Raw genomic sequence first — 5153 nt, forward strand, 5'->3', positions numbered from 1 at the left:
TTTTTTTTTTTTTTTTTTTTTCTGACCGCACCCCCTGACTATTTTCTCCTCTTATTTATCTATAGTCAACTATAGATTCACCTCATGATAATAGAGAGCATTTTAAATTAAGATATTTCTGTAGTTAGGCTTGAAGGAGCGAGTCATCTCCAGCTTCCTTTAAGGGATCTTTTATTGAAGAAAAAAGAAGAAATTGGACCATAGTGAAACGGAACCTATTCCCAATGCGATTTATGGATTACTATCAATTTCCGTGTGTAAGGTTGTTTTCATACACATTAAAAATTAACTACCAATGAGAAAACTATTTTATTTTGTTTTTAGTTATTGCTGTCAGACAATTCAATTGAATTAAAAGTTACTGAAGGTAGATATGGGAAACAAATTGTTAACCACCTGAGAGCCATCTCAGAAAGCGAAAAAGTAATAGTTTATCGATAGAAGAAGAAAGGATATACATTTTTTGTTTAGAATATTTCATAAAAGTTTGTAACTAATTTCTTTATTTTTACATAATTGAATCTACATTTATTTGCATTAAGGAACCATCCAACTTTATTGTGAAATTGTGTTTTATAAAATATATCGACATAGCTTATAAACTATATTGATCATTTTTTTCAATATTTTCATTTTGTAATAAAAACCAAAGGCATGGCTTTCCTCTCTCTCAATATTAGATATTGATAGATCCTTGGGTATATGTTCAGAGATACTCTTTGAAATTTTTATGGTAGGCAATGAAAACTTCTTCCTCTGTTTCAGTAAATGTTACAGGAGAAAAATAAGTATAAAGTTATAATGAGTCCCTTAAAAATTTAGGTATATCTAGAAGTAAGTTTAAATTAATTTCTGTCAACAAATTATTAACTAAAAATGTTTGAAAAATATGATGGTAAAAAGTTTATAACTTCCTGTGGGTCCGTAGCTCTAATATGGTATATCTTAAAATTTATTTCCAATAACTTCTGAAGTATTGCAAGTAGCTAAAATATCATTAACTAATTAATGAAATGAAATGAAAAGTAATTTTATTCTGCGACATTTAGTCCGTCCCCTAAGAATAATTTTAATAAATATTCGACTGCCAATTATATGGCATAAAATTATTTAATTACTAAGTAATGATGCAATAAAAATAATAACATAAAAAAAAAAAAACTGTGCTGAAGTTTCAGGCTTGATATTTAGAGATACTGGAAACAAAATAAACAATAAAATAGTTGACATTTTGGTATTGAAACAAATTTAAATATATTAAAGAAAAGAAAATATCAGACATCTTGGTTTATTATTACAGATTTGAGAAACATTGATAGTTGAAGTATAGGAGAAATAATTTATGTTTAAATGCTGTTAATGAAGGGGTTATATGGATGGATCTGGCTAGATGATTATAAAATATTTTTTGAATGAAGCCATTCTATGAGAGGGAATAGACAAGTTTGTGGGTTGGGGTCTCCTATTGAAGCAGTGGACAGAGGAACATGGAACAAAATGGAATAAATAAATCCCTCATATAGGAAGGCATTTTAGTTTTAAATATTCTAAAGGGAGGAGAATTTTCTATGGGAATGTGGGCAAAGACATTGAATTTTAATTTAAATAAAAAACTATTTCAAACTCTGAATAAAATAATTATAATATTGTATTTAAGTAGGTGGGGAGGGGGAGAGAAATGTGGATTTATTCATCGTTCATTGGGTTTTCTCAGTTGCTAATATTGACATTTTGTTCAAGATCCAGCATTAGGAATTGATTATTAGTTTTGGCAGAATTCTTAAGTATAAACATCGTTTATTAAGGATTTTATTTCAGAATTCATTATACTATTATTGAACGCCCATGCAAGTTTCGATTTATTCATACTTTTGCAGTTTTCTGCGTTATTATAAGGATCGTTTAATAGGTTTCAGGTGCCCTGGTACAATTTTTTTAATTGTATTTTCGGTCCTGTTTGCGTCTTTCTGTTAATTGTAACTTTTAGAATTATCTTCAATACGGGGATTATTTTTTAGGTTTTTAATATTCATGATTCTATTAGCTCAATCTGAGTTTTGATTGCGTTTTCACGTTTCAGTACCTCTGTGAAGATGGTCCCCCATTGTCTAAATGTTTGAATTTTTTCTGTAGAATTCTGGTAGCCCCGCTTAGAGCTCTCAATCATTTACAGAAATAGTTCTGTAGTTGTTCAACAGAACTAAAAAACGGAAAAAATTTTTTGATTGAAAATTTCGTCCTGAGAAGTCATGAAAATTAAAAATTCTTAGAGTTCTGTTAGTCCCACTAAGAGTTTTATAGTTCTCAATAATAAAAAGAAAAATTTCTGTTACTGTTGGATTTATCTTTGATATGGGGACCATTTATTAGGTTTTTAGATATTCTGATTTTATTTTTTTAATTAGAACACTTAAAAACTTATTAATTCAAATATGGAATAATAATCTAAAAGTATTAGAAAATCAAAATGCGCATACGCAATCAGATATTCAATTTAGAAAAGGAGTCAGGGCGCCAGCCGAAAAACTGAAATTTCCTGCATTCAAGGAAACTCCAAAAGTAACAATAAATATGAAATGCACGTACGTCATAAAAATTCCGATTCAAGAAACGGAATCAGGACCAAAACAATAAACGATCCTCATACCGAAGAAAGCCACAATAGTAACAAAAAAGAAGTGTGCATGGTTGGTCAAAATATTGATTACAGAAAGTCAAAAAATAGAATCAAGACAGTTAGAAACCTAAAAACCAATTCCCATATAAAAAAAAAAACTAATGCCAACAATATACAACCGAAATGTGCATGCCTTATCAATAATCCGATTTTAAAAAAATGTAATTAGAATTCAAAAAACCCTAGAAGTTGAAATTAGCACTTAATATAGATTATCTAATAAATGTCAGATATCCATCTGCTGACATTATTTAAAAAGTAATTATTCAAATTAACATAATTATTTTTAATTAATAAAAGAAATAAAATGTAATTTTTACAAATTAATCCAAGTCTAGTGTTGTAACAATTGGAATGGAAAAAGTTTCAATTGAACTGGAAAAGATACAATTAAATTGGAAAGGGTTAAATTGATCGAGAAAAAAAAAAGATGAAACACATTGGTTCATATAAATTATAATAACACATTCAGAAATTTATTAATTATATAAAACAATAGGCTAGTACCATACAGAGTGAAATTTTTTTCCTGAAAGGACCTATAGCGAAAGGACCTGATTATATACAAGCATCTCAACAAGTGAAATTAAAAAATACTTAATAATTATTCTGACATGAAAATTGGTAAACCTGAAAAACACACTACTTAAAGAACTCCTATGCCTGGTAAGTTAAAAGTTGATAAGACCTGTTATTAAAGCATTTTTGTCATTCTCCATTACCTTCTATAACTTTACATGTTAAATACAATTTTTTTTTTTTTTTAATATTTGGCTTTCCAAGGGTATATAATACATCTGTATTACAAATCTAATTTTCAGAAATGTGCTTTCAAGCTGGAAAAAATATTTTCTTTTATATCTCCTTAAGTTAGTTATCAAATTCTTTCTTAGTTTATATTTATCGATTTTTTACTGCTATTGGAAATGAGAAATGGTTATTATTTCAAATAAACATTAAAGGTACTTTGGAGGAATTTTTTTTTTTTTAATTCGTCATTTAAGTCCTGTCAAACTATTTCAATGAGGATAAGACCTATTTGATATTAAAGGCCACTTAATTTTACATTGATACACCGAATTTAATGAAAATAGTTAGAACTTTAGAAAATGAAAAATCAGACAACTAAAGCTTAAATTTTAAAACTTTAGTAAATAATTGTAGATATGAAGTTGATGAAAAAATTTTGGATTTATTATTAAATAAGTTGAAGCAATATCCATTTCCAAATGATGTAGACTAAAATATGGATCTTTCGAATTCATATCTGTGGTGAGCCACTGAAATAATGAAAGATAATCTGAGATAAGTATTATAAAAAGAATTATAATGAAGGAAGACAGTGCCACATAAATATTATTAAAACAGTTATAATAAAGACAATTATTATATTTCATCACTTATGGTTGGTATTATAACATAAAGAATGCAATAGAAGCAAGGAGGAGTTGCATTCATAAGTTCATACCTGCCCTTTTTGAACTGAGCATACTAATGCTACATCTCTAAAATGTAGCATTTTAAAAATAAGTAATACATTCATTATTAGTATTATAGTATTAAATATTAGTATTTATTATTTCTGATAATTTAACAACACTGATTACAATGTAAATTTTACAGTAAATTGGAACATGTTATAAAATTTCTTTACACTCTTATATAGCATATTCAGAATATAATGTCCTGTAAATATGTTTTTAGATAAAAGATCTCTTAAGGTGAATTGTATATTATATCTCTACCTGAAGTAACTTGATACTTTTTTTTTTACAAGAGGCGAGTTGTCAGCCCTCTCAACCCTCCTCCTTTATCCAGGCTTGGGACTGGCAGTGGTCCAGTAAGATGACTACACCGGCGGAGTTACTTCAGTCTAAAGCATCAAGTTACTCCAGCTTGAAAAAAATATATTGAATATCGGACAGCTTTATGACAATGATCTGGAACTTGGTAAAATGTACATCAATTTTGAACTAAGAACATTTAAACCTCTTAATCAGACTTGGCTGTCTATCAGAATCGAAGAACCAGTTATTACAGAATGAAATGGATATCTCTGCAATACTGAAGGTGAGATAGACTCGTAGCAGGAAACTAAGCTGATACAAAGCAACTTGGGACCTTAACACATTGACTGCCACAGAACTTTTCAAGATTTAAGTTTGGTCAGTTAAGCCAAGTAAGCAAACTACGAGTTCTCTCATAAGCTGGCGTCACCAATATATCGTAGTAATTCTATATAATCGTAGGCAATAACTACGAGTTATCTCATAGTTGGCAGTCAACGTGTTTAAAGTAGTATTGAAGCACTTGAGTTCTGCAGTTTCGGACTTCTAAGGAATTAGTATTGGATATGTAAGCTCAGGATCAAAGGTGGAATGTTATTATCATACATGTACACAAGAGAGAAAAAAGATAAAACAGAAAGCAGTTTTATGAAGGAACCAAAGGTGCCTATTCATCTTATGACATGAAA

This window comes from Halyomorpha halys, unplaced genomic scaffold (genome assembly GCF_000696795.3).
Source record: "Halyomorpha halys isolate HHAL.00 unplaced genomic scaffold, Hhal_1.1 Scaffold1113.1, whole genome shotgun sequence".
In the NCBI taxonomy this organism is placed as follows: Eukaryota; Metazoa; Arthropoda; class Insecta; order Hemiptera; family Pentatomidae; genus Halyomorpha; species Halyomorpha halys.